Source organism: Camellia sinensis, chromosome 4, assembly GCF_055761805.1.
Source record: "Camellia sinensis isolate YWXY chromosome 4, ASM5576180v1, whole genome shotgun sequence".
Classification (NCBI taxonomy): Eukaryota; Viridiplantae; Streptophyta; class Magnoliopsida; order Ericales; family Theaceae; genus Camellia; species Camellia sinensis.
In genome coordinates, this window is record NC_138964.1 from 46,418,694 (window position 1) to 46,442,103 (window position 23,410).

The window sequence follows — 23,410 nt, forward strand, 5'->3', positions numbered from 1 at the left end:
CTCTCAGAATCTTCCTCCTTGCACTGCTCAGCCTCAGCTGGTGGGTCTGTCTACTCTGCAGTAACTTCATCTCCGGACAACTAAAGATCAAAAAGATTTCAAAATCGGGCAAGCGCCACCTCTCTACATTCAACCATGGCTCCGAAAAGTCGCAAAACGGGAAATCTTCTCCCTCCCGGACAAAGCGTTCGTTCATGGTCCCCTGGATAGGTCGGTGCACCAACTCATAGTGCTTCCTGACTTACCTTGCCCTGGCTCTCCCGGGCATCTCTCTTCCTTTCCTTGCCCAATCCTCTATGGTAGGCAGATAACCTAGTCCAAAGGTATATGGGTTATGCGACACTTCGGCCAACGCTGCGACAGCCTTCCGGCCACTTTGCCCTAATCCCATCCCGAGGATGTGTTGAAGCTTGTTCATAAGGTAGACAGACTATGTACTGACGTATAGCCCCTCATCAATAGCTAGTATATCTTGTACAACCCAGGCCTCAACTAGGGTGAATCCTGACAAAAATACATCCTCCGCGCCATGCTCAATTTCCAGAACTGGTGTAGAAACCTCTGGCAGTGGATGTATTGAAGAATTCCCAAAAATGATTGCCATCCCCTTCCCGTGGGGGTACTTCAGCATTTGGTGTAAGGTGGAAGAGACGACCTTCACTTGGTGCAGCCACAACTGCCCAAGGAGTAGATTGAAGGGTGCGGGAACATCCAAGACATGAAACTCAATGTCCTGTTGCCTTGGGCCAACCTGAGTCTTAATCCGTACGGTCTCTATCACCTCTTGGTTGGTATTATCATAAGCCGTATCACCAGGACTGTAGGCACAAAGTTCGCGGGCTTCAACCCGATAGCATACGCCGTTCTCGACGGACATACATTGATTGTAGACCCCGTGTCCACCAGGACCACCGATATCCATTTCTCCCTACACTCCATAGAGATGTAGAGTGGTTTGTTATGATCTGAGCCCTCGGGCAGTAATTCTTTGTCGGTGAAGGTCAAGGTCGGGGAAGCTCCTCCTAGGAAAACCAGTCCTACCAACTGCTCCAGAGTTGTATCGATTGAAAGCTTGGCCCTATCTATGGCTATAAGGACGGCCTGTCTGTGAACCCTCAAGGCCATAAGCAGTCCTCAGATGGAGATGTCTACTTGGATTTTCTTAAGCTGTTTCAGTACAGCCTCCTCCTTCAGCAATTTTTCCTTTTGCCTCTTCGCTTCTTTGTCCTTCCCAAGTGTAGGGGCTTGAAATACCGTCCACTCCTGGTCATATGATCAACCTCTTCGATGTACCAGGTGTCATCTGGTTGGTTATGCCCCCAGTCTTCGTCTGTGTGGGCAAGGCATAAGTCGTCGTCTTCCCACCACATCCTATCAGCAACCGACAGACAACTGTCCGGCTCCGTTGTAACTGTTTCTATGCTCACAGCACACTCTGTCCCTGTAGGGACTTTGGCCTTCCTAGCCCTCTCAAGATCTTTGATCTTTTCTTGCTCGAGCTGCTTCAATGCAGCCTCCTGTTTAGTGTTTATTGTACTCAAACTACCCGGATCTCGAGCAAAATTCTTCGCACCGGTGCTCTCCAGGGATCCCTCCTGATTCTCGGCCATTCCTGCCACTACTGATATCCCGGCTTCTGATTGCTCATGTTCTGGCTGAGGCGCCTCAACAACATTTGGCTCGTCGCTGAGCTACCTAGTATTCTTTGCTGATTTCACATCCCCTGAGTCCTACTCGTTGAAGAACTGCAGATTGGCAATATCCTCTTCCAGCTCTGCTAGGTCATCTAACCCTTGACTTGGTCCATCTTTCCAAACCACATTGATCTCTGCCCCAACCGATAACTCTACCATCGGCTTAGCCTGGTCTGTTGATGTGATATAACCACTCGGGTTGTACGTAAAGCTCCCAGACCCCTCAGGCTCTGAATCAACATTCCCGTCTGCCTTGAAAGTCATCCCAGTTCTGTGTTCGACAGTCACCACCACCGGTTCGGGTTGGGTTTGGGAGATGCTCAACATGCACAAGTCCATGCTGTTTGGGATGAACACCTTAGGCTTGGGTAGGTGGAAGGGTGTGATGTCTATGCTTGGGTTATATGGAATGGTCGTGGTTTAGATCAGGTTGATGTGCTTGGGTAGTAGAGCTTGGTTATGTGGTGGGAGTAGGTTGGTGGTGACGTTTGGTTTGTCTGGAAGCGCAATCACCTTATTGTCAATGAGATCCTAGATCTCATGACGCAATCTAAAGCACTGGTCGGTGTTGTGACCATACTGTTAGTGAAAGGCACAATATTTGGCTGGGTTATGGGTTGGTGGGAGGTTGTTTGGTAGTGGGCGCGGTTCTAGAGGCTTTAGATACCCCTTTCTAATTAAAACCCCGAGGGCTTTGGACAAAGGCATATACAGCGGGGTAAAAGTCCTCTGGCCCCGCGGTGGGTATTTGGCTGTTTGTGAGCTAGTACCGGACGCACCGGTGAAGGGTGCAGCTGTAGCTATTTTTGGAGTGGTAGTGGTAGCCATGCCCATATCAGAAGTTCTGGCAACTGCAGTACTACTCGTGCCTGCATTCGAACTGCGTGTAAATGCCTTATTGGGCTGTTCCCTGTCTTGGTCGATCAGACCCTGCTTCATAGCATCCTCAATCTGTACCCTAATCTCGTGTAAGTCTGTAAAGGTCGGAAGAGGTAAGACAATCATTCTTTGCATCAGCTTGGGTTGGAGGTTGTGTACAACTATCTTTATCTGATCCTTATCAAGTGGCTTGAGTTATCATCATGGAAGCCTTAGCCCTCCATCGAGTGACAAAGTCAGAAAAGCCTTCCTTCGACTTTTGCCTGGTCGTTTCAAGATCACGGGTTGTGACCTCAATCTGGGTGTTGTATGAATATTGTGTGACAAAGGCCTCAGCCATTTCCTTCTAGCTCATTTTCACTGAGTCCTCCAGCTTGGCATACCAAATGGCCGCAATACCCGACAGGGCCCGACCGAAGAGTGATAGTTTCTGGAGTCTCGTCAAGCCCATCAGGTGCAAAATATCTGAGAATAACCTCAGATGAACCATAGGGTCGCCCGAACCGTCAAAACGGTCTATGTAGGGCATTTTGAACCTGTCCGGCAAGGTCACCGCCGAGTCAGTGTAACCATCCTCTATATCTGGAATGGAGTTCACACCTTGAGCCTTCTTGAATAGCTTTTCAAGTTTACTGACCTTCAGCGCGGTTGGATCCACCTCAAATTCAAACGGTGTATCCATTGGATTAATTGGTGCTTTAGACAGCTTAGGTAGGATTGCTGGTGGAACTGGCCCCGTTGGAACGTCCGTATTCTCCTGGACGTGAGCAGTTTTCCCGAGTGTTAGAACCCTAAGCGAGGGTGGGGGTGGATGCGAAACAGATGCTCTGGCTTGTTGTGATGGCTGCTGTTGTTGGAACCTAGCAATCAGTTCTGCCTGTTGAGTTACCACTTCTGCCTGACGTGTAGTAACCTCGACCTGGCGGGCAGCATCTTGTTGCATGGCTTGCATGGTCTCTTGGAGCTAACGTATCATGTCCTCCATATCTGTCATAAGGTGCTAATCTAACTGAACAGGTGTATCTCTCTCTGCAATAGAAACGGAAACCTCAGTCCGACTACTCACTGGTGGGGTGGACAATGATCGCTGAACCAACGACTGTTGTACTAATATTCCCTGCCTAACTACCCTCTGCCTTGTAACCGAGGGTAATGAAAAGAACACTGCTTGTCTGCCAACTAGATCCTCAGATCGATGAAGCCTTCTACCTCTAACCCAGAGTGCTTTGGGGGAAACTGCCTCCTCGGAAGCAATGATGCTATACTACCTGGCAAAAAGATAAATAAAGCAAAAACAAGGAAACCACAATCAAAAAAACGGACAGCATTTCGACTTAAATAGACACAACACACAGTTGATATTATATGTTGAAAGAACTGTTCTCAAACACTAATCGCTGCCACCAAATCACTGCCTCAAATCTGATACCCCCAAATACTAATGTCCTCAGACTGATACTCAGACTCGTAAACTGATACATGCTGTAGACATCCCATTTTTGACCGACCTTGAGACTCAGACGTCACCAGTTGAGCGCTCGGTGATATTGCATATTGTGCTCGTTCAGAAGTTTCAGAGTCTCGGCTGCGAGCCTTGCCTCCGGACTTCCGAACTCTTTTGTGCTTTGCCTCGGTTTGCGAACCAGGCTCCGTTTTCTCTGTTTTCTCTTCCCGAAGGGAGGGAGAGGTCTCGTAGATCATCTCTCAGTGGCGTGTAAGTCCAATAGATCATCTCTCGTAGATCATCTCTAAGTCCAATTATCAAACCGGCTTCGCGTAGCGTGTAAGTCCAATTTTCAAACCGGCTTCGCGTAGCGTATAAGTCCAATCTTCAAACCGGCTTCGCGTAGCGTATAAGTCCAATTATCAAACCGGCTTCGCGTAGCGTATAAGTCCAATCTTCAAACCGGCTTCGCGTAGCGTATAAGTCCAATTATCAAACCGGCTTCGCGTAGCGTATAAGTCCAATTATCAAACCGGCTTCGCGTAGCGTGTAAGTCCACTTTTCAAACCGGCTTCGCGTAGCGTATAAGTCCAATTATCAAACCGGCTTCGCGTAGCGTGTAAGTCCAATTTTCAAACCGGCTTCGCGTAGCGTATAAATCCAATCTTCAAACCGGCTTCGCGTAGCGTATAAGTCCAATTATCAAACCGGCTTCGCGTAGCGTATAAGTCCAATCTTCAAACCGGCTTCGCGTAGCGTATAAGTCCAATTATCAAACCGGCTTCGCGTAGCGTATAAGTCCAATCTTCAAACCGACTTCGCGTAGCGTATAAGTCCAATTTTCAAACCGGCTTCGCGTAGCGTATAAGTCTAATTATCAAAATCTTCCTGCATATCATTTTGCATCTTGCCCCATGCCTGCGGGCATGCCTACGGGCACATCTTTGTTATCTTGCATGTTTGTCTAAGTCTTCGGTCTTGTCAAAAATGGGTCGTCTCTGGGCTTTGACATTCACTCCCGTCACTTATGACTTTCGAGTTCTATCAAAGAGGGGCAACTGTAGACACCCCATTTTTGACCAACCTTGAGACTCAGACGTCACCAGTTGAGCGCTCGGTGATATTGCATATTGTGCTCGTTCAGAAGTTTCAGAGTCTCGGCTGCGAGCCTTGCCTCCGGACTTCCGGACTCTTTTGTGCTTTGCCTCGAATTGCGAATCAGGCTTCGTTTTCTCTGTTTTCTCTGTTTTCTCTTCCCGAAGGGAGGGAGAGGTCTCGTAGATCATCTCTCAGTGGCCGTAGGCCATTTTGTCCATTTGGAGTCCAGTTTTCGGTTTTTCAGAGCCGTTGGCCGTGTGCCTCGGTTCGGGACCGCTTAACCATCTCCGTTTGCTCTGGTTTTTAGCATACTTCTTATTTGCTCTCTTTTGAGGGACACTGTGGTCCGAGAGACCGACTTTGTGGTCGAACACCACTTCCGGTGCCTAACAGTCAATTTTCGGGGCCTTAGGCTGCGCGTTTCGGCCCCCGAACCTTCATTTTGCATCGGTTTGGGCTCATTTTTGGTGGAGACCTTATTTTCACTGTTAGAAAGCTTGTAGGAGGGTGGGAGGCCAGAAATTTTTCTGAAAAGCCAACTTCTTTTTGGTCAAAAGTGGTTCAGCATGAATCCGGGAAGGAGAAAAATCTGCGCGGCTTCACCGAAACGGGCGTAACTCTTTGCACAAGAGGAATTAAGATATGAGGCCACCACCATTGGAAATCTTACTTCCGGGGCTTCATTTTGCACTCAAGAATCTCCTAAGTCCAAGTCCGGGGGGGAGGAGATGTGGTTGGTTGAAGTCCGGTTGGACCGAATCTGCGCGGCTTCACGGAAAAGGGCATAACTTTTTCTACAGGAGGAATTTTAATGCAAGGTTTACGCCATTGGAAAGATAACTTCTGGGGCTTCATCCAAGGGGGTGGCCGGCCACTTTTTCCCTTTTGACCTGGCCGGCCGGCCACTTACCTGGTGGATGACTTTTTTTTCCCCTTTTAAACTGGCCGGCCATTTTTGCCCCTGTGAGTGCATTCCAGCCATGTATTTTTTTTTACACTTCACCCATGTCCGAGGGTTTGGCACTTTTGGAGGGAAACTTGACTCATTTTTCCCTCCATTTTTCCCCCCCTTTTTCCCCCTCTTTGGCTTATATATCAGCAGCTTTAGCTGCTGGTTTAGGGTTGCAAAAAATCCCCTCTAAGCTCCATTGTTGTATCTCTCTTTCTCCCTCTCTTCCAAGCTCTAATCCTTTAAGTCCTATCCCATTTTCACACCACTACCTAGCATCACCACCACTACTCCATTTCCAGCAGCTTGGGGAGCTTTTCAGCAGCTAGGAGGCATCACTTCTCATGCCAAGAAACAACCAAGGGTTGGTCTCCAAGGGTAAGTGTCAATTCCCTCTTTTTGAGCTTAATTTTGCAATATTTTTTTAGCTATTTTGCTTGCTGTTTTGAGCTCCGACCAAAATTGAAAGTACCCTTTATTTGAGCTCTATTTCATGTTTCATTAAGGGAATTTTGGCATTTGAGGTCCCCATCTTGCACTTCCTTCTTTATCTCTTCTTTAGGCCCTAATCTTGCATGTTATTTTTGGCCTATATGTGATCTGTTTTAGGGCATGTTATAAACTGTAAGTGAGCTTATTTTGAGCCCTTATTCAACATTGAAGAAGGGCTCATTACTGTTTGGGACCTCCATGTGCCACTTGTCATTATACCCCTCTTTGGTCCCCATTTTTGCATGATTTATTAGCCTATTGTTTCTCTATTTTTGGACCTTGGTACGAACTGAAAGTGACCATATTTTGACCCCCTTGTCATGTTTCATTAAGGGTCTTTGGCTTTTTGATGAATGCTTTGTATACTTTCTGTTTTGACCTCTTTTGGGCCCTACCTTGCATGGCATTTTGAGCATACTTGTATATTGTTTTGGGGGTTGCCATAAACTGTAAGTAGTCATATTTTTTGTCCCTCTTCAGTGTTTTAGAAGAGTCTTTTTCTGTTTGGGCTTTACATCTACCACTTGCTTCATTGCCTCCCTTGCGGAGCCATTTTTGTATGATAATTTAGTCCCATTTGTGCTTACTGTTTGGCCATGCTTTGAACTGTAAAAATGCTTATTTTGGGGCTGCCTTGCTTCTGTCTTTTCATTCCATGTACCAATTATGCATGCTTTGTATAGCTGTAAGCCATTTCATGTACCTGGTTTTGCATTTCGGGAGAAATTCCGTGCATCGGGTGTCATTTCGCCTTGATTCGGGGCTGTTTTGCATCTCATTTTGCCTCTGATTTTTGCATGCTTGCATACCATATTCTATGTCTTTGCCATGTCTCATTAGAGTGGCATTTCGGTGCCTGAGGGTCGGTCCTCGGTTTGCGTGCCCGCGTGCACGCATTTCGAGTTGTCTTGTTTTCATCTAATGGCCTCCTATGTGAGTGTGACTGAGGTCCACTTGTGTTGGTGTAAGTCCATATTGCATTGTGTATGTCATTCCATTTCATAGCATTGTGTATGCTAGGTTGTATATTAGTGCATTGTGTATGCCATGTTACCTCGTGCATCGTGTATGCCATTTCATAACATTGTGTATGTTAGGTTGTATCTTAGTTTGCATTCATGCATGTCATGCACATTGCATTGTGCTTGGAATAGGAGTTAGCCCGAGCACGGGAAACGAGGTACGTTCCGTACTCCGAGTGACGGAACGTGTCTCAATTCCCTAGTCACCGACACTCCGGATCATCCATGATGGAGTTAGGTCTTGTTGTGTTTTCATGTGCATTCATTTCATATTAAATTGTGCAATTCGACTCCTCGGCCATCATGCATCGAGATGCGTGATTGGTGGCACGAGGATCGAGACATACATACATTTGTGAAAATACATTGCTATGCCCCTTTCCTGCTCTCTGTTGCAGCAAATCAAGAATCAGCGGTCTTCCGAAGCTTGGCACGTATTTCAAAAAATAGGTGCAAACAGAGGCTAATTGGGGCATCGTCATGGATTTCCGCACGAAGGCAACCCGAGCATACATCATTCATCAGAATCAAGGCAGCCCCTGGCTTGCACGCCAGTTTTACAGCTTTCTTAGTTAATTTGTAAATTAATTAGGAATTTATACATTATTTGGACTGTATTATTTGGACTGTAATATTCTTTTATTCGGGACTGTATATTTATTCGGACCCTCTGTGCGAGGGCACAACTGTAATAAGTGTGCGTGTGTGTGTTGTATGTCTTCCAACCCCACGTCTTTCTCCCTTTTATTTATCTGCTTATGATGGTTAGATTAGGGCATATTTTAATTAGCATACAGTATGATAGCATGTTTGCATTCATTCATCTGTCTTGCATGCACCGGGCTCGGCGCATCATACTAACTGCATTGTATTTTCAATTCCAAATTGAATACATGTTAGCTGTAGCATTTCATATGCCATGTTTAGAATAGCCGAGCCTGCTATAGTTGCATTTTGCATGTGTTGCATTAGGCATTTCTGTATAATTAGGATCATGCATGATTTCTAACCTAGCTTCTGTTTTGGCTTGGAGTACTCGGTGAGTTTTATGCTTTAGCATCCTTGCATGCGTGTGAGTGACTGCCATGAATAGCATGCTTACCATGAGGCTATGTGCTTATGTGATATAAACTGCCTGAATGCCTGTGGGTGAAGGTTGGGTTATTTGGATTGGAACAATTCATCAAATGTTTGTTTTAAGCCCACTAGATAGTGGCAAAACCATTGTTTTCTAAGCCCACCCGAGGGTGGCAAATCCACGTCTTAGCCTACTTGCGGGTAGCACCATCAAACCATTTTCAAACAAACAAACATGAAATGTTTTGTTCCAATTCAGGCGACTCAGTCTATACTTGTATGCTGTGCGCATCACATAGTAACCTAGGCTAATAACCGAAATAAGAACGCATAATGTTTTCAAAAATAGATATCATGGTTAGTAGAGGCCGATCTTTGATCGGGCGAGTGGGGGTGCTCATGAAGTAACCTTCCCCAATCGTACCCAAGTTCCCGAGCCGAGGCAACTTTGGTGATGACGGACACGTGGCCTTTGGCACCGAGTCAGGGTTTCCTAAATTTCCCCAAAAATAAAATATTTAGGTGGCGACTCTGTATCTGGCAAAGCAGTCCATGATTGGCACTTCTTTCAAAAATTTGTTTTCTCAAAACGATTTGCCAGATTTGGACTCTTTGATTCAGATTAAGAACCGTGACAATTTTAGAGTCCTGAGCTATAGTGGGCCCAATATCGAACGGAACGGCGGGGGACTCGTTCCTTCCCCGGGGCGTTCGGGGGATGTCTACACATGCATTCCTGTAGAGACACACTCTAAAAGCACATAGCAAACAAGTGAGAGCCAAAACACCCCTATGGAGGGGTAGGGTTTCCCTGTCCTATCTTGTCAGGAGCTAGGGTTTCATTATGCACGTAGCAGTTTCAAACAACCTACAATCGGGTAAGCAATCTGTCCTAGTTTGGAATGGTCTTTACGGCTTTCGATATGCAACTAGGTCGAATGGTCAAAAAAGGTGTCTCGGCAAAAACCAAGGTTTGTGTTCCCATCGTGGCAAAGCCCGTAACCGGTCAGCCTTATGGCACGTTTTTCCACGCAAGCCTCCGGCAAACCGTTTAGAAATAGTAGATGGCAAACACTGTGACTTAAGCGTACCAATGCAAATGCAATGCAAAGAAACACATAAGTGTAGACAAAACAATATATCATGAGTTCGAGTCAAGTTCTCTAAATCCCCAGCAAAGTCACCAGAAACTGTAGATTGCCCGAACTCACTCCGCGCACGAGGGCGCGAATTGGTTTCTAGCTACTACAGTTCAGACTCTTGTCACAGTTCTGAATCTAACCTCACAAAGTGCAATGTAAGACTGATAAATCGCCAAAGAGTCCAAATCTGGCAAATCGTTTTGGAAAATCGATTTTAACCAAAAAGCGCCAAACATGGACTACTTTGCCAGATTTCAGAGTCGCCACCTAAATATTTTGTTTTTGGAAAATTTAGGAAACCCTGACTCATGCCTAAGGCCACATGTCCATCATCACCAAAGTTGCTTCTGTTCGGAAACTTGGGTACGAGAGGGGAAGGTCCTGAAATGAGCACCTTCGCTTACCCAATCAAAGATCGGCCTTTACTAACATGATACGTTGTTTCTGAAAACACATGTGTTCTTATTCTGGTTATTTAATCTAGAATTACTATGTGATGCGCACAGCATACAAGTATAGACTAAATCACTCAATTTGGAACAAAACATCTCATGTTTATTTTTCGAAAATGGTTTGAAGTTGCTACCCTCAAGTAGGCTAAAGCGCAGATTTGCCACCCTCAAGTGGGCTTTAAAACATGATTTGCCACTCTCAAGTGGGCTTAAAACGCACATTTTGAAGAATTGTTCTAATTTAAGCAATGATGCCTTCATCCACAGGCATTCATGCAGTTAAACACTTAAGCAAATAGCCTCATGGCAAACATGCTGTCATGGCAATCACTTACATGCATGCAAGGATGCTAAAGCATAAGCACTCACAGTGCACTCCAAGCCAAAACAGAAGTTAGTTAGTAATCAATGTATAATCCTAACTATGTCAACAATGCCCAATGCAACACATGCAAAATGCAACTAAGTAGGCTGGCTATCCAAGATGGCATATGAATGCAACACTTGATAACATGCTTTGAAACACGTATTCAAGAAAGTGTATTGAAATACAATGTAGTTTGTATGATGCGCCGAGCCCGGTGCATGCGAGACAAATGAATGATGCACGCATGCGAAGCATAAGTATGTTAATTGAAACATGCCCTAAAACTAACCACTGAAAGCGGATAAATAAAAGGGAGAAAGACGTGGGGTTGGAAGACATTCATACACACACGCACACTTATTACAACATTTGCCCTCTCGATGGAGGGTCTGAATAATTAAGCTAAGCTAACTGGCTAAGCTAATCAAACCAACTAATTAACTAACTTAGCTAATTAATTATTACAAACCAAATTGAATTGAATAACCAGGTAATCTAAGCTAATTAAATATTACAACGCAGATTAAACTAATTAATTACAACACGTGTAATTAACTACAACTAGCTAGTAAAGTGGTAAAATGGCCTCGCAGACGAGGGAGGCATGCATGCTAGGTTGCGTCCTCCTGGAAATCCACTGCCTTGCCTCAAGATGCCTCTGTTTGCACACCTTTAGACCTCTAAAAATTGTGCCAACTTCCAGATTGCTTCTGACTGATCTCAGGAACCTACTGAGGGATGATTGGCCATGATTGGTGGTAATCGGCCAAAGTTGATGGCCATCGGCCAATTCTGATAGCCAATCGGCAGCCTTGGTTGCCGGTCGGCAGCTTTGATGGCCGGTCGGCCACTGCTTCCTACAATTTCTCCTTTTGCTGTAACAGAGCATAAACAGGGACATGACAGTGTATTTGCAAGGGAATGTGTGTGCAACCACACTCCTTATCATGTCTTAAGCCCAAAGGAGTGTAGTGCTCAGCTCTCAAGCCACCAATCACACATCTCGATGCATGATGGCCAAAGAGTCAAGTTTGCGCAATGTTGATGAATGCATAAACAAGACTCAATGAACCTCCACCTTATCATGCATGATCAAAGGTGTCGGTGACCTAAGGAAATGAGGCACGCTTCATCACTTTGAGTATGAAACGTCCCTCATTCCTCGTGTTTGGATTAACGTCCGATCCAAACACATGTAATGCAACACACATGCAAACAACGTGCTTATCTATCAATGCAAAAGTGGCATGCACAAGGCTCTATCATGTAAGCAATGCATGCAAGACATGTTAAGGAGCTAAGGCATCAAAGCTAGTGAAGTATATTACACATGAGGCATGCACTATCAATCTTGAATGGTCAAACCACACATGGACAACCCTAAGATACTTCAAAATAATGGCCAAAACTCAACAAAACTTAGACACAAAAAACAAGGAATGCATACTCAACTCATAGCTCGCAAGCAAAGCATAAAGGCACAACTCTTAAACACAATTAAAGAGTGATAAACATGAGAGTATGACAAGGTTATATTCTATGAAATCATATTCCAAATGATGATGTATCATGCAAATAGCCCAAGCAAAGCATGTTAAGAGGCTTGAAACACAAAGCTAGTCAAGGGATTTTACACTACAACTATGCAAGGCAAGGCATATATGATCAAGACCACTCAAATTAGACCTAAAGCATGATAAAACAGTGGCAAAAATGTACTGGGGCAAATCTAACACATGCTAGAATAATGAACTAAGGCATGAAGCATGTTAGACCAAAGAGCATGATTGCACTACAAGTACCAAAAGCAAGTAACCAATGACCAAATCAACCAAAAACAGAGTTATGGCAAGTCCAAAAAGTCACAAAAACATGCTTGGACTTAGCTTAAAAGAAGTAGAAAAGCATGCTCAAGTATGAAGCCAACAAGGCAGGAAACAAGACAAGAAGAGGGGTGACCACCCCATCTCATTTTGGACCTTAAAAACACCTTTCCACCACTGAAATTCCTCTGAGTTTCAATGGTAGAAAGGCCATGCAAAGGCCACTACAAAAGCTTCAAGGAATGGCTCCAAAGCTTAACAAATAAGGCATACAAGGGGGTGAAACACCCCCAACTCCCACAAGGCCTCAAATAATCATTTTAAACACTTAAAAATAAAGCTTTTTGTAGTTGAAAGCCAAGCCTAAAACAGCATGCAAAGGTGACTAAGATGACATACAAAGATAAGCTTAAAAGGGGAATACACTCACCCTTGAAGAACAACAGCAAAATAAGCCTTCCGCTGAGTCAAAACCAGCCTTTTGAGTCCCAACAATACCCTTAAGTACCTCAGCAACAAAGTGATGGTGCTTTACTAGGTGTTTGTGTGCAATAGTATAAGAAAACACACTTTAAGGCTCAATATAGCACAAATATAGAGAGAGGGAGAATTCTAGTGAGAGAAGGATATTTTTTTTCCTCTAAATTTTCTGAACCTCTGGAAGGGGAGAGGAGCCTCCCCTTATATAGAATTACAAGCCTCAAGCTTGTTTGACAAGCTAGAAGCTTGTTACAATCCCTCCATACATGTGTATGGAGGATGCCTTCTGTGCCCAATAGCTGGCACCAAAAATATCTGCAAAAGCAAAAGAAAAGGCCTCAGCCAAAAAACATGGCCGACCGGCCATTAAAAAGGTCGACCGACCATCAGTGAGGCCGACCGGATGGCCAATGGATAAAAGGCATGGCCGATGGGCACGGGGCCTGGCCGATAGGTTGTAGGGCTAGCCAGCAAGCTACCCTCTTCCCTCAGAAACAAAGCCACAAGCTCTTGGTCCATAACCAAGCACAAAACAGACAAATTGAGAGGCTCCCAGGCAAGGCGCACAGCCGAGAACTTCAGGACTCAAAACGAACACGAGCATGGATGATCACAGTAGGTCCTATGCACCAAATTTGGCAGGTCTAAGTAGTAACGCGTTCTATGCTGTTTTGTGATTCACGTAGTATATTTGGTTACTCAAAACCATTATCGGGTAAATAGAAAATTGAAGCCAAAGTGAGCTCCATGGAAATAGAGTTTTTTGTAAAAATTTCCTAAAGGTTTAAATTAAAGGCTTATCCCACGTTGGTTTGGTGGAAAAACTTTTATGGGCTTATAAGGCTTGAGTTTGCAACTTGCGGAGGGCTCTAAGGGGCACCCCAAGTTTGTAAAAGGAAGAGATTATGGGCAAAGTGGGCTAGACCCATTAGACCCAAAAATAAACACTCACGCGTAAGCCGCCACCGCCATTCGTCCGGTCGGGCGAGCTAGGCTTGGGTGCGGGTGCGTGGTGTGAGGTTGGGTTGGGCTTGTCCGGCCCAATGCTTATCTTTTTGGGCCAAAAACATTTGAATTTAATTTTATTTTTTGGTAAAATAAAATATGACCAGTTTTAAATTTCAAATTTTGATTAGAAAAATTCAAATTTTGCTTGCACCTCTTCAAACCTTCTGTAGAGATTCATATCTGTCTGAACAGGTTCAAGTTCAAACCCATATCTATTTAAATTCAAATCAAACAGGTTCATACGTATTGAGTTCAAAACTGAACAGATTTTCTATCTGTTCAACACTGTCCGAACAGGTACCATACCTGTTGGATTCAAATTTGAACAACCACATTTTCTCTTATAAATAAATAAACCCTCATTTGGATTTTTCATTTAGAAAATTCATTCTTTCCTCTGCTATCACTCTCTGCATTTTGCTACATTAATTTTTCCTGTGAGAAAGAGTGTAAACACAAAGTGTGTTCGTTGTGTGAATAGTTTATAGTGCTACTACTATTCACTGTTGATCTTTTTATCCTGAGACATAGACATCCACAATCTAAATGCACTATGGAGAGGACGAATCTGTCTTAAGGACACAGTGTTAAACATTGGACTTGATCAAAAATTTGTTTGAGAAAATAATAAGATAAGTTCCTTGATTACTTTTCTGGTTAATTATTTTTCCTGTTCCAGATTTTGATTTTGTTTTTGTAACAAAATAAAAATCTATTTTTATTTATTTATTTTTATACACTATTTTGATATTTGTAATCAAACAGTCTCTCTCTCTCTCTCTCTCTCTAAAATTCATATTTCGAATACAGTAAAGATTGTCCAACAAAAATGACTACCAACTACAAACTTTACAAGCATCTCATTCTTGACTGGGTCCACCACATCCTGGAACAAACAATATTTCCTTTCCTATTAGACGTGTCTCATGGAGTTGCAGAATAAATTTATTGGATAAGAAAAATAACCTTAACAACACAAAGGATATCAAAACGTGAAATGATTGGATCTGTCAATTCAACATTTTGTGAGAAAGTCTTTGAGGAATCATATCTGGAGGGGGAAAAAAAAGAGAAAAAAGAAGAAAGAAAGGAATTTCCATTAGATCCATGAGTAAGAATTTAAAAAAGAAAAAATAAAAGACAACAAAACCAAAGACAGAAAATATAGCAAAGGGCAACATTGCAAGGTTGGTAGAACAAGATCCCATGTCTAATCAAGCAAATATTTAATAAAGTACAAAGAAGTGGGATCAATTTATGAATGGCAGGAATGAAATTGGGAAGAGATATAGCTGCCATCTAATCTCTCTCTCTCTCTCTCTCTCTCTCTCTCCATGCAATGAGTTGGCATTTACAAGCATGATCTTCATTAAACAAGCCTAAATACTAAGCCACAGAGGATATTGCCAAGCTTATAATAACTCTTGCCTCATCAAAATAAATTTATTATCTTGCGTATTTTTCATACCTTCCACCAACAGGATTTGCAGCAGCAATAACAAAGCACCGAGCCTGGAGAGAAGTGACAATCCCAGCCTTTGATATGCTAATACTCTGCTGCCCTATTGCTTCATGGATACTTACCCTGATCAAAAGTTAACATTTCCAAAATCAACTAAAAATGTTTTAGAAGACTAAATACATGGGCATAGGCATATGCATTTACTTACATGTCCTGTTCATTTATCTTGTCAAACTCATCAATAAGGCATATCCCTTTATCGGCAAGTACAAGGGCTCCTCCATCAAGCATCCACTCTCGTGTGACTGGGTCCTTGTGTACTGCCGCTGTTAGCCCTACAGCAGAAGCTCCTTTTCCAGTTGTATAAACAGCCCTATGGGTAGTCTTTTCAACATACCTTAGAAGAAAATATCAAACAAACGAAAGCCTGGGAAGTGAACACCATTAAAGAATTAAGACACTTTAGATATGAACTGGGGTATCTCTTACTTGAGAAACTGAGATTTTGCTATCCCTGGGTCACCTAGCTGGAGCACATTTATGTCCCCTCGCAACCAATGTTTCCCAACGTTTTTCTCTTAACCTCCAAACATTGCAAGAGCTATTACAGTTTTTATGTCGTCGTGGCCATAGATTTGATGAAGCAATTGACTTGATAATCTGAGATACACTTACAAAAACTATTCACTGAAAAATTATATCTGAAGTTTTATAGATCTAATCATTTAGAAAAAAAATTACTCAAAATGGATATCATTGCAATACAACAATGACATGGTCTCAGAAGATATTCACTAAGATACTTTTTCTCCAATATTTGGATCCTTAGCCAACTTCTCAATTTCTTCTTTGTCCTCCTCTGTAAGGCTGTAAGCTGAAAATAGGTCTTGCTTCTTCGTGACGTAGTTTGCCTCGACTATTGTGGAAAATACTGGAAATCCATTCTTTGTGTTTAATGACAAGTCACAATTGTTCGTGTAAATTCCAGTGACCTCCTAAAAATAATAGACGGAGTAAGGGACCAAATCAAGAAGAAAAAAAATCACAGATCCAAAGAAATTGGAGAAACAATCAATATTACTCTATATATCAAATGAAGTCATTTTTAGTCAAATTTGAGTAACAAAAGCATTACAAGGAAAATGCAGAATGCAGATTAATTAAAAATCTGCATCTATGGGATGTGTTCTACACTTAAATGGAACACATTGTAATTAAAAATTTACATCTATTGACGAAAATAAATTTGTCACCTATTATTTTTATTTCTTTATTATACGTGACAAAATTTATAATTCCTCATAGATTATTCTTATTTAGTAATGAAATTTGTTTTCTTCACTAATTTTCATCACCACATATATATATATATATATATATATATTCACAATAAAAAGATTTACAAGAGAAATTCCGGAGAAAAAAAAAAAAAAAAAACAACAATAACAACAACAACAACAACTAATGCACTAATACACTAACAAACAATTCCCCAAATCACGTAACAAACACTAAAGATAAAAACATCAACAAAGCACATATCTAACAGGGTTGTTAATCTTCATAATTGATATCCAACAACAACAACAACTAACAATCATAAACCACCTAAACAGATATATATTCAGAGAGCAAGAAAGATTCAAACTTGCTTGTGATAGATATAGACATAAGTAAGACCACACTTTTACCACAATAGTGACAGTCAAAGTGAAAGTTCCAACACCCACACAGGATAAAATATGTCTTCTTCTTCAAAGAACATAATGAAACCAGAGCAAAATTCAACTTTATTTCTCTCTCTCTCGTTTCTCTTCCTCAAATCTTCATCATTTTCTTTCATTTTCATTTCATTGTACTCACAAGATCAATGTCTTTCACTTTCTTAACTCAAATAAAGTAAACCTAAATATATTTACGAAATTTCTGTTCACATAAAATAGCAAAATTTTTTATTCTAGATTTTTTTTTTTCAAATATTTGTTCAATATGAGGAAATGAAGCACAAATCACCAGAATCAAATCCCTATTTATAAATCTAATCCCTGAGCAGAGCATTAATGGCTAACAATTAACTAGCAACAAAAACCCAAAAAATACATATAAACTTGAAATCCCAAATGATAAATCAAACCTTTTAAATCGCTCAATAAAGAAAACAATTCCAAATTTACCAAATCAACAATAAAACCAGATTATAAGCTAAAAATTTTGTAAATATTGAAAACCCATAAAATCAGAAATGTTTGAAAACAACACTAGTTGTACCCATTTGTTTTACTCAGACTGCATTGCCAAACATGTTGTAGTGAAATTTCAAGAGAATATATCGATGGTGAAGTGTCCAGAATTGAATTGTAAAGGGGTTTTGTAGGCCCGAGTCCTGTTGTCTCATTATATCCAAATTAGTGTTTGATCGGTGGGAAAATGTGTTGTGTGAATAGATTATTCTTGCTTCTCAGAAATTTTAGTGTCCTTTTAAGGACTGTTCAGTTGTGTTGGTTGATGATGGTGGTGAGGTTGTGACTGTCTGAGTGCCCTAATTGTAACTCAATTAAATCGATGCAATACAAGAAAAAAAAATAGAGATAAAAGTACTTGGGTTTGATGTAGAGAGTGAATCCCTGTTTATACAAGAAAGGCGTAGGCGTTGAACGTGGAGTAGCGAGGGCAAAGAGCAATGGAGAGATATTACGGGCGTCTGGTTTGATAGAGAGAGAGAGAGAGAGAAAGAAAGAGAAAGAGAGAGGGTTGATTAATAGAAAAGAGGCAAAATAGAAAATAGGCAAAACAAAAATTAAAACCCTATTTTGAGAGAGAGATGGTAAACATAAAAGGGGTAAAAAAAAAAAATTAATACCCTATTTTTTTTCATTGCCGCTTAATACATCAAAATTTTCCTACGAAAAGATCTCAAAAATATTAAAAATTATTGGTGACAAAAATATATTCTTCACAAATAATTTTATGATTAGTGACAAATTTTTTTCTCACCAAAAATCCCAAAATTTTGGCGCCACCCAAAAAAATTAACGGGAAAATTTTTGGTAACGAAACTTAATTTTTTCTCACCTAAAAGGAAGTATTTATTGACGAAAATAAATTTCGTCACCTATTTTTTTTTATTAATTTTTTCGTCAACTATTTATTAATTAATTTTTTTTTTTTATATTATATGTGATAAAATTTATAAATTCCTCACGAATCATTCTTATTTAGTGATAAATTATTTTTTCTTCATTAGTTACCATAGGTTACTTTTTGCTATAGTTTGAAATTACCCCGCATAGTATTATTAAAATTAAGAACTTTAACCCATGGGTGAGTGGCAACCTGGTAAGGGCCTGGGGTTTAAGCCCCTAGGTCCTGGGTTCAACTCCCCTCTGGGCCAATCTCTTGGGCATAGCACAGTTGGTTAGGAGGTTGACCTCAAGGATGCCTTATCAGCTCCTTGGTGTGGGTTTAATTCTCCCCCGCTGTGCGAGTCCTGACTTAAGCGGAGTTTGCCTTGGGAGGTCGGGACAAGCTTCCAGGTTATAGTCTCTTACTCGGAACGGACAACAGGACACCCTGGTGATCTCCTCAAGGGGCGCTGCCTTGGACCTGCGGGAGAGTGGGAGGATTTTCCTGTAACAAAAAAATTAAGAACTTTGTTATCATTAGTAATTTAATTGTACACAATACTCACCTGAGTGTGAGTCTCATATAATGTGAATCATACCCCTTTATGAATATTATGTAAAAATTTTAATTATTTTTTAAAGGAAAATGCTAAAAACAAGTTTAAAAATTGTTATTAGTGTTAAAAAAAAATGTGTAAAAAATATGAATGTGTATTAAATTGCGTAAAAATATTTTGAGATATGTGAAAAATATAGTGAAATTATAATTTTTTTGACATATTACAATGTTTATTGACAACTCTTAAAACTATCATTTGAAAGCGGGAGAGGTTACAATGTCCACTTGCACATTGTAGGAAAAGTTGCAATTTTTGTGAAAGAAGTTACACATTTTATGAGATAAAAATTACAATTTTGGGATAAAAATTATGAATTTTAAAGTTATAATGTGTATCTAAAAATCATGTATAACTAAAGATATATTTTTTTATGAGAGAAGTTACATATTTTGTGAGAAGCAAAAAATTATATTTTTTGTGAAGAAAAAAAGTTATATTTTTGTGATAAAACTTATATATTTTATGAGGAAAATTATAGGTTGCGTTTAGTTTGGTTTTGGAATTATGATTCTTTTTTTTGGAGTTGTGATTTGAGTGTGTAATTGTGAGTTAAGTTTTGAAAATGAAAATTTTGTTTGGTTATGAGTTTTGAAAAGTGTTTTTGATAAGAGTTTTTAAATTTTGAAAAGAGTTTTGAGTTTTGAAAATAGTTTTGAGTTGTATTTTGAGTTTTGAGTTTTTGAATTTTAAGTTGTATTTTGAATTTTTTGGATTTATTTTTTTAAAATAAATGTTTAAGAAAATTTTATTTTTTTATTTTAAATATATAATTTTTATTTAAATATTTTATTTTATTTTGTAAATATTTTAATTTTTAATTTTAATATTTTAAACTCAAAACACAATTCCACACTCAAATCGTAACCAAATACATAACTCAAAACTTAATTCAAAAATTATTTTCAAAAATCATAACTAAACACATAACTCGAAACTCCACACTGCTTTCAAAATTCTACACTCAAATCATAACAAACACATAACAAAAAAATTAAAATATTTAAAAATAAATTTATAAAATAAAATAAAATATTTAAAATGAAAAAATAATTTTTTTAATATTAAAAAAAATACAACACATAAATGTATGAAATATAGTGCACATTAAAATAAATAAATAAATATTTAAAATATAAAATATTTACCCTAAAAAAATTAAATTAAATTTTTTAAAAAATATTTAAAAAATAAATCCAAAAAATTTTAGAATACAACTCAAAACTTAAAATATAATTCAAAACTCTTTTCAAAACTTATAACCAAATAAATTTTCTTTTTTCAAAACTCAATTCAAAACTCATAACTCAAAACAAGACTTCACGCTTAAATCATGATTCTAAAAATAATTTTAAAAAATAAAATAAAAAAAATATTTTTTTGAATATTTTTTTTAAATAAAATTTTGAAAAGAGTTTGATTTTGAGTTTTAAGTTGTATGTTTAGTTATGAATTTTAAAATTAATTTTTAAATTAAATTTTGAATTATATATTTAGTTATAAATTTCCAAAAGGCAAACTAAACACAGTCAAACTTTTTCCATAAGGTTCTTCACTTGCGCATCATAACATTCTCCTTTTATTAAAATGGACTTGAACTAAAAAGCATCAAATTACGAATTTTACAGATTCTTTATTCAATCCTAATAAGATTCTCCTTTTACCATTGTTCAAATTAATAAGATCTTGACACGTATACTCACAAGGGAAATAGGACGTGCACGTTGCTAATTGGATAGCCGGATTAAAATATTACACATTTCAGGCTTTGGCAAAGTACATAAATAAAAGAGCAATTTGAAATTTGTTTAAAATATAAATTACTTTATATAATTTAAAAAATTATAAATATTTTTTGTTAAAAATTTTTATTTAATAGAATTAATTAAAAAAATAAAATTCATAATTGCTCTCCTATATAATAATAAAATTACCCAAATTGTTAATTGAAACATATTTTTAACATAATAAAAAACTCTTAATTGATTTTATGATTTATTAATAAAAGGGCGATTTATTATGAAATTAAAAACCTTAGGGAGTGGGAAGCAATTTTCAAAACTACAGAGGGTAATTTGTATTTTAATCAACCCTCAAGGAGTGTATTTATAGTTTAAGCCTTAATAAAATGAATTGCATTATGTTTAGTTTCAGTTTTCAGAATTCACTTTTCAAAAAATTATAATTTTTCTTTTTTCGTTTTTTTTTCATTGAATTTTTTTCATATTTTAAGCAAATTGTTAAAAAGATTTTAGACTCACCTAACATAAATACACTTAAAAGGTATAGTATTTGTGAATTTTTTCTAAATACCAAAAAAATAAAAAAATACAAAAATTCAGCACATTTTTTATTTTTTTGTGTATTTATTAATTTTTTAAAATATTTTTTCAAAAATATTTTATTATTTAGATACATCTAAATAAGGTGCATTTAAAAAAGTAAAAAAAATTACTTAAATTTTTTAAAATATTCACTAAAAACAAAAAATAAAATACAATATATTTTTTTTAGTAAATTATACTTTATCCCTTTAAATTTAAATATATTTTTTTATTATTTTAGCTCTTTACATGTATATTTTTTTTATTTTGATTATAAATGTTTACAATTTTTTTCAAATTAACTTTCATTCAATTTTGGATGAAAAAAGTCACATGAATGTGGCGCCACATGGCTTAAAATATATAAATTACACTTTACTCTTTTTAAGTTTTACAATTTCTTATTTTGATTCTTAAAATTATTTTTTTCTAACTTTAACCTTTAATATTTATAATTTTTTTTCTTCTAATTTTCGAACCCCCAAACCCAAATTCCAACCCCTTCTCTTTCTCATCTTCAAATTCACTCACAAATTTTCACTGTTCCTTTACCATCCCCATCTACCTCAACCTTGACTACTTCTCTTTATTTCCATTGCGCTTCTCTATCTCTTTTCTTCAATTTCTCACCTATGTATCACGACTATCATTCATATACACCCAAACATCTTTCTGTATGGTTGAGTTTTTGTAACATCTTGAATTCTGCAAGTTCACTCAAGCGATGGAGTTACCGCTCGAGTAGTGAATCAAGGCTCCCTATATTCTTTTTGCAAGTCGTGTGTTAAGGGAAACCGCTCGAGCAGTTAATTGATTGCTCGAGCGTAGAAGTGTGGCCACTAGTACTTTTCATTCCAAACCTGCAGTTTTTTGGAAGCTCGCATTTACCACTCAAGCAGTGGAAAGACCATTGGAGCGGTCTGTTCAGAGCGACCAACTTAAAAATAACTTTTTCTCATTTCTTTCTTACGTTTTCATATCCTCTCTCTCTCTCTCTCTCTCTCTCTCTCTCTCACACACACACACACACACACACACACACACACACCTATTTCTGAAAACCCTAGCCTCAAACACTTGATTTCCTCTAGTTTTACCAAAGATCTCTTCAAAACCTTGCATTAGAAGTGAAGAACTCGTGAGGATCAAAGCTTTCACCGATTGAATTGTGTTTTTATCAAGTTTTCCTGTTGGGTCTTCAACTCCTAGTTTCCATTTTCAAAGTAGGGGTACTTTTAATTTAGTATATCTATAATTTGAGGTATAGATGTGGTATTTTCTTGGTTATGGTGATGTATGAAATGATTTTTTCATATAAAATAGGTTTGATAAACCAAAAGGGGGGCTTATACCTAATTTTTGGAAAAGATTATGAATATTTCTAGTTGATTCTTGATGTTGATGATGAATATTTGTTCTTTAAGTGTAAAAAAAGGAAAAGCCCCAATTTCTCAAAAACCCTAGCCTTTAAATTTGATTTAATATTGGTGTTTGGTTCAATTGACTCTTAAATAATCTTGAGGTTAGGTGAATGATTATGGCAAAGGTGTTGAGACATGAGATTTTTTTGAACTTTCTTGGATACATGTATTGAGATAGATGAATGTTAAAATTGTGGAGTTGGGATGTAACGCCACGAAATAATCCGACATAGATTAAATACATCAACCCATGTTTACTAAGATAACAATAACATTACTCCAATCTTTACACCATTAATCAACGAGATTTATACAAAAGTTTCACATGCGAATTATACATTTAATGATGTAGAAATACATGAATCTATAGCATGTAGAGTATCATATCCCAAAAATAATAAAATGCCCTCATGGGCTTACAATTTCCAAGGTTTAAACCCGATTACACAAAAATGTCCTCTTGGACCCATACATGAATAGCCCTTGGCTAGAAAAATAAATCACAACAAAACAGAGTTATTTACTCTTCACAAACTA

At 38.7% G+C, this 23,410-nt stretch overlaps 1 pseudogene; it reads right to left on the reverse strand.

Moving 5' to 3' along the window:
• The window catches only part of LOC114321871 (DNA replication licensing factor MCM2-like), a 47,948-nt pseudogene that overhangs the window by 18,865 nt on the left and 5,673 nt on the right, over positions 1 to 23,410 (reverse strand).